Raw genomic sequence first — 15,389 nt, 5'->3', positions numbered from 1 at the left:
CATGCCCCCACTTGAAGTGGGTAAACTTGGTGGAGAAGAGGAAGAACTTATATTTCCTCCTGCCCCTAACAGAATAGGTGGAGTAGTTAAATGACTAAGACCACTACTTCGTATACGTACTGGGCTACTCCTTTGAGGAGAATAACGGCTTACGATCTCTAACTGCCGTCTAGCCCTCTCAGTACGTTCTGCTTTCTGCATTTCAACTTGACGGTCCTTGTCAAAGGACATAAACCAACTTCCTTTTGGTCCCTAGAAACCCTAGATCCGAAAACCACCACTTATAAGTGGCTCCCGATACACGCACCACTAATGGGATCTGAAATGGGCCGGCACTGGCTATAGCACTAGCGGACCTCATGCTCATGACACACAAACACCCTCACGCCCTTGCAGATTAGGAGCGTCAATCTAATGCTGAAGGAAAAACTGTACTAAAGCTTAATTCATGCGTTTATAGCTAATAGTTCAATGTTTCTCTTAAACTCCTCAGAGGGAGAACTCATACATATTGGCAATGCCACGATCACACACATATGGAGGCACTCCACTGACTGATAGTCAGAGCCTCGCTGCAGCTCTCCTACATCGCAGGGATTCGCCCTTTGATGCGCTGCTAAACATATAACACATATGAACACAAACTCCTCTCAAGGTACCAATATTTTACGTTCCAGGATGTACCATTCCTCACTACACTTTCCCCTCAGGACCCAATGACTAACCTACATCTTAGGACATCCTCTCACACTCATCGTTGGTTACCACCTAAGGAAAACAAGTACCATGCATCCAAGAGGTTTTTCTGATACCTTTTAATTGTTATGCTTAATGCAAATCGTGTATGGCTATGTGCTCAGACAAAAGAAAAATCAGCATTGTGCTTAGTGCAAAAGCATTCTTTCAATGAATTTCTCTGACGCGTAATTGCTACGTTGCATGAACCTAGCACCGAGGAAACCTCGTGCTACTAGATCCTTATTTTACATTAACGACCGATCTATATGATATGCACAAATGAAAACAATCATCCTTTTCTTTCTCTCAGCACTTAAACACCACTCTCATTCTCTCTACCCCCTCGCCGTTTAGATTGTGCACGATGCATAGGTTTAGGGTAATATTTTCCATGTTTTTTGTTGTATGAAAAGCAATAAAAACTCACTAAAACATAAAGGTAGGGCTGAACTGAGGCTAAATCTCATACTTTAGACCCCCCATACTTACACAAACATGAATCTTATTTTTTAGTATTTTTTGCACACTCAAAACCTATTTTTCCCTTATTTTTACCCAATTTTCCTATTTTTCTTGTATTTTTTGCAATATAAAATAACTGAAAATGCAAAATGAGTTGTGGGCTATGGCCCTTAGGTTCATTTGCAGCAGAAACACAAATTTAGTTGGTATGTCTTACTATATTTTCCATTTATATATAAAAAATACCCAATTTTTCCATATTTCGCGTGTTTTACGGGTTTTACACCATTAATTTCAGTCACAACACTTATGATTTTCTGATTTTCTGAGCATAAACTGATCAAAATCATAGCAAACAACAACATAATGCATAATCATCCCATGGGAACAAATATTCATCAAGCAAATTGCATAGAACATCAATTTCCTTTGTAAAAATAAAATTACCGTTCTTTGCGAGTTGCGGGTTTTTTATTTGCCATGTCTTGGGACTGATTTCTAGCAGCCATTAATGCTCATGACAACCCACAATCAGCAATCTTCATTCCTCTTGAACCACGAAGCAATCCCATCTCGGTTGGGCAAGCATCCATCAATCCTTCTTCTTCCCACATGAATCTGCCTCTAGAAGAGAGAGAGGGAGGAGAGAGAAAGACTGAAATCAGAGCTCTTCATAGAGACCACCATTGTGCGAGCGAAGCATGGCGATATGACTAGCAGACATAGGGGAAGCAAGGGCAATGATCATTTGTAGTGGTTGTTCACAGCCAGGAGATTGCCCCATCAAGATGTGGGCGCAAATTTCGGTGCCATTCTGTCGCCTTCTCTCCACGTTTTTGCTCTCCCCAAAAATGCCACGCTTTGATGTGGCATAAAATGCCCCCCAAAACCCCAAAGGTCACTTACATTTGGCCACTCTAATATCCACCTTTTCGTATCTTGCCCGGTTTCTTGTCTCCTTCCCCGTTCGAACTCCGAATTGAGCTCTGAAAAAACTTGGGCGTCCGGCTTGACATCCCGCATTGGTCGGAAACTCTTGACAACCCGCATGTTAGTCTGGAAAATTATCAAAGATTAACAAGTATCGCTCGGGCGCCTTTAAAGCACTTTGACGCTTAAAATCGTCCTAGATTGAGCCGCTGCCTTCGACGTTGAATATTTTTCCCTTGATATTCGTAATTTTTAGCTATTTTTAAGCACTTATCGGTATCAAAATTCCACTCTCACAAGGCATTTGTTTTATCTCTAGATTTCAATCCTCATTCGCATCCAATGCTCTCTTTATTCTTCCAAGCATTCAACATACATATGTCAGGTCATACAAATGATAGGAGCTTCAAAATGACATGTAATGCTTCAGTAAGAGACAATGCTTGTTTCCTACATTCAGTAACAGTTTCTAGCCTTTAAAATTTTCTAGATTTGAATATTTTTTAGCATAAAATCCTAGCTCCAATGTATGACATCAAGTCCATATAACTTCCCAGCATATACCTATGCTTCAATGGTACTCCCGAACAAGTTTGAGAGCTCCAAGCTCATATCACATGTGCATACATACTGTAGGTTGACTGTATATAGCAGACCATTGTTATTTCAGATCTGTAATCAGTTCTTCAAGTTCCCAGATGAGCTCTCAGTCAAGCTCACAGTCAAGCAATGATGCTATCACCTATTGTTTATTGCAGTAAACAGCCAGTTTGCACAAGTCTGTGCTGAATATCTCACAAATTTGAAAAATCTTTCTTTTGCAAAGTTTAGACCACGTCAAAATGGTCAAGAATCGTGGTCCGTTTCTCCAAAAACCATTTCTGTAGCAAGATATAGCTTATGCAAAAAAACAGGACGCAAGCACAGTCTCCTTTGATGAAGTTTTCTTCAGATCTGATGTCTTGATGTCAAATGGTCACTACCAAGCCTTCAGGCTTCAGGCGTTCAAGCTCTGATACCATGTTGGAAGAGAGGGAGAGAGAAAGAGTGAAGCAGAAGATGAGCCTCAGCTCATTGTTGTTCTTCTTCCATCATACTAACTGAAAGAGACTTACATACATAGGTATGACTAACCAAGACTAATTGTGGTTAAGTCATTGACTACACCGACTTATTGAATGTCACACGTGTATAGTTGTACCCAGCTAATGTCGGTCACATACATAAAGATAAACTGATTGAAGAGTAACGGGAGCTTGATATTCTAACATGTAGTGGATAGTAATCTTTGACCATCTGTTTATTGAGCTCTCCAAAATACATGCAAAGCAACATTTGAATATTCTTATTTTTTTCAATAACCGCTGGTGAACACCACTCTGTGTGTTGTAAAATCTTGATGGATCACCCTCTTCAGGATGTCGACTTTCTACCAAGTTTTGTTGCTTCTTTAGGAAATTAATATCTACTACTATTTATCTATACTATTTCATTATCATAATGATGTAATTCTTCATCATGTCCTTGACTTCGCCAAGAACATTTGATGCACCAAACTCATAATCATGATCATATGCTTGCCATTCAGCTGCCTTAACCACTTGATTAGGGATTTTCCATGCTCGTTAATTTGCATAACATTAGGGCTCATTATTTGGCTTTCATTATTTAGTGGAACCATTTGGCTAGCCATCAACATAGAAACATTAAGAGGAGCTAGCAACATGGGCATATTGTGCATTATGCTTTCTCTTCCATTCCAATTAGCCATAAGTGTACTAGTCACACCTTGACTCTCATTGGTCAATATGCCACATTATTTCCAAGAACTAGATTAGAATTCGGGTTTACCCTAAATGCATAGGTCATTTTGTAAGCACGAATCTACCTCTTCTTCTCATATAATAACAGTATCCATATCAGCAAGAGTAGCACTACTCAACTACACTTGGATATTGAAGTATAATCCATGTAGAAAGTACTATAGTTGGGCAGCAAGTGGAATAGAAACAGAGGTTTGCAATTTGCAAAATACCTCTTTCAATTTGTTGACATAAGCTTGAGCATTCTCATGAGGCTCTTAATGTGTTACATTCAAAACACGTAGCCAATACAGACCACCTCTCTCAGGGGCAAACTCTCTTTGGAAGGCTACAAAGAATAAATTGATCATGGTTATGGTCTCAGTTTCCAAGCCATGATACCACATTGCAACTCTTCCTTTCAAAGTCATATTGAAAAACATCATGAGATGTCCTTCGTCTTGAATTTGAGGGTTCAACATTAATTTCTCGAACTCACTAATATAAAGTTATGCATCTTCCTTTGCTAACCCATTGAAGATGGGTAGAGGGAAACCTAGGGCTAGCAAATCCAGCATTCCTACTGTCTGGAGTGGTGGGATTATACTCCCACTTGAAGTAGATTGACTCTTCAGAGAAAGAAAATGTTAGGGCTTTCTCCCCCCAGACGAACTAACTAGGATATTGATTAGGTCAACAAGACCGCACTTTCTCAAGAATATCGGACTACTATGCTTAGGAGAATATCTCCTAATGATTTTAGCTTGTCATCTAGCCCTTTCAACTCTTTCTTGGTATTGAATCTCACCTTGATAGTGTCCATTAGTAAAGAATGGAATTGTCTCAATGCTCTTTGGCATAAATTGTCTAACTGGTTCATAGTAACTAAGATTCAAAAATTGCCACTTATTATCGACTACCAACAAATGCACCACTTGTCGGGATCTAAAATAGACCCAACACTGGCTCTAGCGCTCTAGCCAAGCCTCCTAAGCTCACTAAACCATCCTCACGGCCTCGTGGCTAAGAGCGGTCTAAAGGTAGTATACTACTCTAAAGAAATAACACATTTGTATCGATTGCGGTCCAATAGTTTTACCCTTTTCCTAACTCCGTAGAGCGAGTATCCAAATATATTAGTGATCAACATCTCAATTCACATACATAAAGAGCTCATCCCAATAGAATTATGTGGCTCTTATGTCTCTCCTACACCTCGAGGATTGACCCTAGGATACACCATCTTATAGATTGAATACGAATGTAATAGAGTCCTCTTATAATATATGCATAACAATCCAAGATACTATATATATTTCTCACTTAATCAATTTTCCCAAGATATCGAACTAACCTACATCAAAGAGAAATTTTACACTCAACGTTGGTTGTCACCTAAACATATAATTGCCATACATCTAGGATTTTATCTTCTGATACCACATTTAAATTGCATATATAAAATGTATGTCATTTTGTGCTTAAACAACTTAACTAAAAAATCATCCAATGTGAAGTACACAAATTATCTTTTCATGATTTCTTTCTACTAGTATCGTGTGGTATTGCTAAGGAACATCACCAAGTTAATCCATGCTACTAAACCTCTTAAAACTTATACGAACCACGGCCTATATGCTAAGATATGCAAATAAACTAGAAACTTAATCAAATATACTTCCATTTTAGTCCCACACCCCCTGCCATTCAAATTTGGATTAATTGCACAAACGTAGGGAGATTTTGTAATAAATTTCCATGGAAACAAGCCCTAAAACATGCACTTTAACATATAAATATAGGCAAACTAAGGCAAACCCTCATGCTTTACCTTCATTACACGTTCACAAATATTCTTCTAATTTTTCATACTTTTTTTCATACCAAAACTATATTTTTAACTTTTTTCTTTTAGTTGACTCTTTTTTGTGAATTTTTTTCTTTATTTCAACATAAATTATTTAATTTTTAAATTTTTTAAATTTATATGACTTATGAAAACTATGATCCATCAACATATTCATTTTCATGCCATACAAATATCATTTGAACTCCCAAAATCCAAAAACAATCCCATTTTTCATTGAATCTTGTATTTTGGATTTTGTGGTTTTATCGTTTTTAATATGCGAAAAGAAAAATGAATTAAATTTTGACATTGCAAACATTATAAAAAATGTTTCAATCAGTTTCTCACCATATTCATTAATGATTCATCATTAAAATTAAAACTATCACTTACTTAAAAATTCACATGCGTACATCACAATTTGAGAAAATGGGGCTGCTAGTGCAAGTTCCCAATCACCAACACTTCCAAATCACTTGATCTACATCCCATTATGCTTCAAAACCATCCTTGATTCATCAAATCAGCCTTCCCCCCCTCTCTCTTTCATAAACAGCTATATGAATAAGGAACAAGGAGGAGAGAGAAATATTGATTTTTTATCTTGCTTAATAGTACACCATTTTTCACGCAAATTGGAGCATTGAAGAGAGAATTTTGATTGATCCAATGCCCAAGAGGAGGAACATGATGATGATAGACTAAAAATCCAGCTTTTTTGGGGATGGAGGCATTGAAAAAAATGCACCCCTCTCAAAAATTCATCTTCAAGTCTAAGATTTAGGTCCTCCTAATCATGTACAAATTCATGTGGTTGAAGCCATGCTCATTGTTAAACATCCCATGAGGTTGAATATTCCAAATCTAAGCATTTTATAGTTAAAATATGTCTATCATTCACTTTAAAAACTAGGTGCATTTTAAGGGCAAGTCACGATGATATGGGTTGAAGCAAATTTGCTCCTAATGATAATTATTATTATGCTTGACAGCCTCCACAACATAGGCCATTTATCCAATAATACAAAGGCTTTACATGCTTGTCTTAATCATCTTAAAGTGATGCCCCCTCCATTCATCCAAAAAAAAGTACAATCTTCGAAAACATATGGTGATGGGCTAATTGTTGATGCTGGTATTTATGAGCTCATTTAGAGCTTAAATGCAAGCTTATAATCCCTCTTTACAAGCCTCAATAGGCTCTTGTCAAATGTAGGGTTCAAAACATTGATATATACCATTCCAAGTTCAAGCTATGGTTAATGAATCTCTACCGGGTTCCTTCATCAAGCTACAAGTCAAGGTCACTCTTCAGCTTCAAGCTTCTTCAAGACAGAGCTCATGCGCACCACGAAGTTGAGCTCTCCATCTTTGATACCATGTACAAATAATGAAAAATGAAAAAAAGGAATGGAGCTACAACAGAGAGCAGTGTACACTGATTGTTTCCATTATTCTACCATACTCAATTGAGTAACTCAACTAAGGTCTAGTCACACATAACTAAATAAACTAGGTCACTAACTGATCATACCAATAATTGTGGTTGAGTCTAACCGACTCAGTTATTACAACACATATGGGAGGTGACAGCTAGGACTACAACTGTCGAGATAGAGTCGATGTCGGTGACTAATTCAACTGAGCTTGAATCTCAACATGATTGAGGAGCATGACAAATCAATATCTACATCAAATTTAAAGCTATTTTCCATAAAATCATGTACAAGTCTTCATCCAATCCACTCAAAATAGGTATACACATCAGAAGAGACATTGAAACTAAAATTTTGGGATATTATTGCTGAATTGGATGCATTTCGAAAGCTATTAAAGGATGCAAATAATGGATTATAGCAATGGTTTGGTTGCTTTTGGTCTCGAAACGATTTATGTATTGGAAGTTGAAAGCTCAATGGTGGCTACCTAAGCTCATGGCCTGCTTGAGCAAGGAGCTTGCTTGTGCCCAAAAGCAAAGGGGAAGATTGTGAAGAAGCTTAGGGGCTGGTTGTCCATCGAAGTAGAGGGTCTTAAATTTACGAAGACGAAGAAGAAAAAGAGGATTTTTTAAAACTCGATAACTATGTGTAGCATTAGAGGTTTGAGCTCTAATACTGGATTGAGTATGAGAAGAGAATGGTTTGTTGACTCAGTGATTATGCATAGCATTAGAGCTTTGAGCTCTAAACTAGATCGAGTAGGAGAAGAGGACGTTTTTGCATACTACAACTAGCAACCATTGGCTTTGAGATAAACCTCTCTAAGGTTATTATAAACTTTAGTTAAAATAGCCCTCCCCCTATTATCTCTTTTTACACCTACAAGGTCTTGAACTAGTTCAAATATTTTTGTTGGCACAGGAGTAGACTAAACTGGTTATCTTCAAAAAAAAAAACATTGTAGAACTATGGGACTAGTCATTTTGTTGAATTGGTTCACAACTTTTTTGTTCTCATTGCAATGGAAAAGAACTAGTTGTTTCAAGCACCAAAATGGTAGTTTCTATGCCACTTTTGGATGCCAATTTCAAGGGAAATTTTTATCCAAAAAATATATTGTGGTTTCAACTTTCCTAGATTTCATTTTTAGCACAAAAAATGATAGAAAAATAGCATGGAAAGTCATCGATTTTAAACCCATATTTTGATGCTTTTAAGGTCAAATCAACATCGTTTGAGCCTTGTTTTCTATGTTTATTTTGCTGAGCATCTAATATTTGATAAGCGGGTATAATGTATGGATGTATGTGATAGCAATCTGGCACATGTATGACACATCATTGGAACTTGCTTTGCATGTAAATGTTTTGGGCATTTTTAATGCTTTTTTGTATTGGATTTGAGCAGTTGATGCTCAGGACCTATTCATGTGCTTGAATAGTGGTTTGGAACATTGCATATTGCTAGTTTTTTTGACATTGCAGTACTTATAATGTCAAAAATGGTACAAGTTACTCAAATTGTTAGTGGCAAGCTGATAACAGATAATTATAGTGTATGGTCCTATCGCATGGAAAATTAGCTGATGGAGAGAGATTTATGGGACCCCATAATAGGTGAAGACGCATGACCTAAACTTCTTAAAGAACCCATAGAGAAACATAAGAAGGCTTATAAACACTAAACAAGTAAAAACATGAAGGTTTTGCTTTGGATATCTACATGAATTCCAAAGACATTAATCTCATTCATCAAGAAAGCTAGCAAATGTGAAGATGCTTGGGAGATCATTAAGAGAATGTATGGTGCTTGCACCGAGGCAAGGATGATACAACTAGAGAAGAGATTGCATAGTGCATGGTGTGGAAATCAAAGCATTAGTGATTATATTTCAAAGATAAAGTAGATTGCAGAGGACCTTTGCTTGGATGCATGCACATGTGGATGATGATGACTTGGTTTTTGTTGAAAGTGCATTGATAGATGGATGTTCCTCAGTAAATATAATGATTGATGTGATGATGAAAGATTTAAGCATGCAACCAACTCAATGGCTCATCAAACCGATAGATTAGAGTAGAATCAAGCCTCTAAGTATCCTCCCATATGTTAATACCACCGTTTTGCAAGACAGGATTATCAAGGATGATGTACTTGGTGGTGAAGCCAAACTCCTATGGGACCTCTTACTCCTATTGAATGGAAAACCATGGCTATTTGAAACACGAGCAAGGACTGATTGGTTCAAAGAAACCCTAACCCTAGGTAAGGGACCAACTATTGGATACAGTGATCATAGGACACAAGCTCTATTCTCTCTTGGATGGATTCAATCTATATAATCAGGTGTAGATCGCAAAAGAAGATCAATCCAAGATAACCTTTGTTAATGCTCCTACCACCTTCCAATGAGTGATGATGGCTGCTTTTCAAAACCATCTACATGATTTGATTGAGGTCTATGTAGATGACTTTTATGTATTTAGGCTATTTTGCAAGCATTGGGGATACCTGCATCAGTGATTTGATCGCTACTATCGGGAGTATGGAACTTTCCTTAATCCTCACAAATGCATCTTTGGAGTCTTCTCAAGTGTTTTGTTGGGCCACATTATCTCTACACAAGAGATAGCAAGTGATCATGCAAAAATTGAGAAGATTATTGTCCTAACTGCACCAGCTAATCTTAAAAAGTTCATAGGTTTTCTTAGCCATGTGGGCTCCTACAAGAGGTTCATTGAGCATTTTGCAGCAAAGGCAGCCCCCCTGCACAAGCTTAGTGAGAGAGAGACACAATTCATTTGGACGGTGAATGATTAAGGAAAGAAGGAAGAGAGTGAAAGATTTATGGACCCTTCTGGTATTGATTTGGACACTCAAAAAACATTCTTGGGGCTCACATGAGCTGTAAGAAACAATATAAAATAGGATTCTTAAGTTGAATATTGACATCCTAAGTTTTTATTTGAAACTTTGATTACAAAAATCAACACTGAAGCACTGGCTTACCTATAATAGATAGATATTTGAAGTATATGAAGAGCCCACTCTAGGGTGATTTTGGTGCAATATATAGGTGCTTATTGCTACTGTAAATAATAGTAAAATAGAGTTGAAATCATGCATTTAGGCCCATACAAGGATTTCATTGGTTTCTCTGCTTCTTGTAGCTTGGTTTAATCATGACTAGTTGATGCTAGCTACTATATGCTACAAATTTTCTTGGATTGGAAATGAATTTTTGAAGCTTATTTGATTAGATAAAGCCTATTACAACAAGGTATTTCCCTATAACATCGTTTTCTTTGATTTCTCATCTCACAATGTTTAGGCAATCATCCCAACATAGGATATTGCAGTCATACATTGAGTGGATGTATTGGACTTGCTTTGCTGTGCATCATATGAATCAAAGAGCTTTGTGAAATCTTCAATCGTTGTTTCTCTATTCTCAAATTGATGTAATCTTGTTTTTTCTTATTCTTTTTTTACCCCACTCTCTACATCCTTTTGTGCATTTCTCTATCAAAAAGGTGTCTCGAAACTAGATCAACCCATTTAGTATGCAAATCATAAAGTCATTCTAATAGGGAGAGAATCTATACAGTGATGACAAAGCTAGAGTGCTTGGCAATGGTGTTTGCCTTGGATAAGTTTCAATGCTACCTTTTGTCATTGCATTTCAAGTTCTATGTGGAAATGAGGCTCTATCCTTCCAGATGAATAAGATATGTGATACGAAAAATAATGAGGTGGATCCTTTTATTTCAGAAGTTTGATTTTGAAGTGGTTACCAAGCCCGCTCACTCCCATATCCTAACCTATCATCTATTGCAAATCCCTCAGAGTGAAGAAGAGGAGTAAGATGATCCAAACCTCCCTGACACTACTCTATTTTAAGTAGAGACTATAACCCCATGGTGTGTAAACATTGCCAACCTCTTGGCCATATAGCATTACCTTCCTACCATCTCTAGCTGAGATAAGAAGAAGCTTTTATTGGAATCAAACCCCTACACCTTGTTAGGTGGTGCACTATATAAGAAAGGAAAAGATAAAGTGCTGTGACATTGTGTAGTAAGAGATAAGATTGAAATCCTCCTAAAGACATGACATGATGAGCCATGTGTTGGATACTTTGCAAAAGAGGCCACAACCAAGAAAGCTTTACTCACTAGATACCAGTGCCCCCCAACCCTCCATAAAGATGCATATGATTACTATAAGTGTTGTGATGCCTATCAAAGAATGGGGAAGCCTACTAAAACCAGTGCCATGATGTTACAGTCAATCCTTCCTCTAAAGCCATTCGAGAAATGGAACATCGATTTTGTGTAACCAATTGACCTTCCAACCATAAGGAAGCCAAACAAATACATATTGGTTTGTACAGATTATGTGACGGAGTGGTGTGAAACCAAAGCTCTCAAGCAAGATGATGGCAAGAACATGGCTCTATTCCTTTATGAGAACATTATCACCCACTTTGGTTGTCCCCTGGAGCTTGTAAGTGATGGAACCACTCACTTTTTGAACAAGCTCATGGAAGAGCTAACAAAGATCTACAAGATCCACCATGGCTAGTCAACACCTTACTACCCTAGAGCCAACGGCCGAATTGAAGTTACCAATCACATCCTCTGTTTTATCAAGTTGACAAGGACAATTGCTATCCATTTCCGTGATTGGAATGACCAACTTACAAAGCCCCTCTAGATGTACAGAACTTCCTATAAAGCTACTACACTCCTAGTTGGTATACGACATAGAAGCTATTTTTCTTGTTAAGCTCGAGTTGCTCTCTTTGTGAGTGGCCATCACAGAGTGACTCAGAGATGACAAATCCATATAATGATGTCTAATACACGTGGAATGCTTAGACGAGATTTGAAGGATGGACTTACAGTACAGGAAGCCACATAGACCCCATGTACAGTTTACCATGACAATTTCATCAAGCATAAAGATTTCACGGAAGGTGACCTAGTCCTCATCAAACTCCTCCTTCATCTCCTCTTCATCTCTGGTCAGTTCATTGTTAGCTCATGAGTTTATTCCTCACTCCAAGTCCACTCTTTTCTTCATGGCAGCCATAGCTAGTCTACACTACCCTACTTGGAGCTCTCATATCTCTTCATAAAGTCAAATATCGCTTAACTTCCTTCTATAGACCTCTTGTTCTACTCAAGGGGCAACTTCATATCACCTTACACTTCAACATTGAGCACTCTAGAACTCAACATTGCAAAAAATGGAGCTTGCTCTGGTGGCTAATCTGCGCATGTTTCCATTCATACTACTATCATGATGCATGCAAGCCGCGATGTCGATGGTTGTCCTATGCCCCACATCAACAAAAAACTAGTCACCTATCCTACAAACCCTAATCCACCATAGCTTTTTCAACCTCAAGCTAAAAAATCTCATCATTTTCTCTCCTCCAAGCCTACTGGAGTTCCTATCATTCTAATCTAAGTTCCTATGCAGTTCCTAGAAATCATTTGGACATCAAACCACCAAGGAGGGGAATATTTATAAAGCTTAAAAGACTCAAGAAACAACAATCAATTTCAACTAGTATCTCTTGATACTATTTACCACTGCCATTACTTGTCTCTCTCAACACATCCAAAGTCAACTCATTTTTGTGTGCTGATATGCTGCTATTTTAGTCACTCTATTATGGGCAAAGACCGTCCGACATTTCGATTCAAAGGAGTCGGGTTTCATACCTGGCAAACATGCATAAAGCTTATCCTGATGAAGAAGAAGGGCCTATGGGCCATCACTAGTGGAAAAGAGAAGAAGCCTCGGGATGCAACTCTTGCAGTTGCATGGTAAAAAAAGTGATGTCAAGGCTCAAGCCATCATAAAGCTTAAGCTGGATGACAGTTGTATCCACCATGTGGATACCTGTAACATGCCCCATGAGACTTGGAAAAGATTGGATACTCTATTTGGTGCCTCTTAGTTAGAAGAAGAAACAAAGATAAAAAATAAAGAAGAGCCAAGTACTTCTAAGGATGAACAAGTGTTGTATGTCAATAAAACAAGTACAAAGGCAAAAAGGCCTAGCTAGGTTGTGACTTTTGTAAAAAAACTGGACATACTGAAAAGTTCTGTCCTGTGAGATAGAGGCATCAAAAGGCATATCTTGTAGCTATGAAAGAAAAAGAAGACCATGTACATGAAGAAGAGGAAGAAAAAGAAGACCATCAGGAGCAGAAGGACAAGCCTCACTAGTCCTATTCACACTAGTATGATAGACTTTTTTAAAGCCTTGTATAGCCTTGTTCTAATGCTCCTTTCATAAGCTTGTAAACTCCTTATGTAACCTAGCACTAGAGCATCTATACAATTTGTGAAGCCCCTATTACATCGTTTGGATTATCATCATGTTTTGGGTGCCCACACTTAGCTTTGTTTGCAATAGCCTCTAGATGATTACCATGTTTATGGTGTGCCCACACTTTGCATGTGATTTCTCACTAAAGCCTCTACACACTATGCCTTTCTGGTTGTGATTGAGAAGGAGTGTTGAGAACTTAGGCAATCACACCTAGTGTAGCCTCTTTGTATGGAGCAATTGGCCCGAGGGAAATGCAAGCAATCTAGGAGAAGGAATCCCATAAGCACAATGGTGAAAAGCGCTACCTACCCAAAATACTATAAAACATTGTCCTTTCCTATCAATTGAATGCAATGTCATTGTACTTTTTGTCCTTTCACTCACATCATAGTGTCATTGTCTACACATATAAGATTGTGTTTATGAGTCTAAGCTTCCATCTTTCTCTTCCATCCACCATAGCCATGCTCTAGATCCATGCATTCCAACCAAAAAAACACTATTATGAAAAAAAAAGGAAGCAATTTACTATCATGAAAGCCTGCACTCCAAGAAAAGATAGCAAAGACCCTTATGTAGGAAGCTAACTATGGAAAATATAATGATACCTTGTAGTCGAAACTAGTTGCACCCTTTGTTGATCCTTCGGGGATGTAGTTTCAAAGCCACATCCCTTGGTGCATTGTGTCCTATGATTCCACAAACCATCTGACTCTTATAGCAAACAAACAATCATACATCAACACACATTATTGATCTATCGGCTATCTCCCTAGGTACACCTGTTTATCAACATACATTGTTTGACATCATTACAATAAGCCAAAGCTACTCTACATTGACACCCATTGAGTGATGTGAGCTTTCATTCTAATCAGATATGGATGTGAGTATGGGCTATCATTTGTATCTATTAACATAGAGAGACATAGGATGGGGCAAGCAACCAATCTTTTCCTTTTTTTTTATCAATGAGAGGTGAGGTGTGTGAATAGAGTGTTGCGTGCACGAGTTGGGCCTCTCAAAATGCACAACACACAATCTATTCTATGCATGGCACTATAATGCACCATCACTTTTTATTTCTTGCTCCGTATGCTCGTACAAGGCAGGATACACGTATGCACCATCAATTGCGCACAAGGCATACAAACATTGCACAAGAAACTGTGAGAAATAAATCAATGGGTGTTAGGACACGAGCTGCCCTTTTGTATCTATGCATATAGCATGAGACAAAGGGAAACTAAGTGTGACTGACCTTCTGCTTCAATAACTAAGTGGTGAGGATTGAGGATCATTACATCTAGCAAGAGATAGGTCCTCCTTCCCCTATTCACACATGGGATGGGTCTTTGCAACCACACTATGCCACATCACTCGGCTTTGTGCATTACACTACAAGGCTTCCTAGCCTTCCTTGCTACACCTATGCGAATTGGATCAAGATTCATTAATGCACCATTTAATTGTGTATGATGATATACTCTCTCTAAACCCTCCCTCTATCCAATTCTACATCGAGTGTAAGATATGGGTTCTATTTATCCCTCTTTGAGTGACGTGAACACATGGGTAACCAATCTATCATTTTCAAACTGAAATAACTAATATGAATGAAAGTTATCGTCTCATTCGACGAGGATGTGGCAATCTTCATTCATAAGCCTACCTCCATGGGTATTAATGCATGGTCCCTACCATGCCGAAGTGTAGTATGATAAACCATGGTGCCTCCTCCTAGAGTCAACTCCAATATCTCGGATGACATCAAGCGACCACGATAATCTGCTTAATAGACTGTGTTTCTAACCCTACTC

The sequence above is a fragment of the Lygodium microphyllum genome, chromosome 6 (assembly GCF_053477565.2).
Source record: "Lygodium microphyllum isolate KBCC chromosome 6, Lygodium_microphyllum_v1.1.10, whole genome shotgun sequence".
Taxonomy (NCBI): Eukaryota; Viridiplantae; Streptophyta; class Polypodiopsida; order Schizaeales; family Lygodiaceae; genus Lygodium; species Lygodium microphyllum.
Note: the sequence above shows the minus strand (reverse complement) of the source record.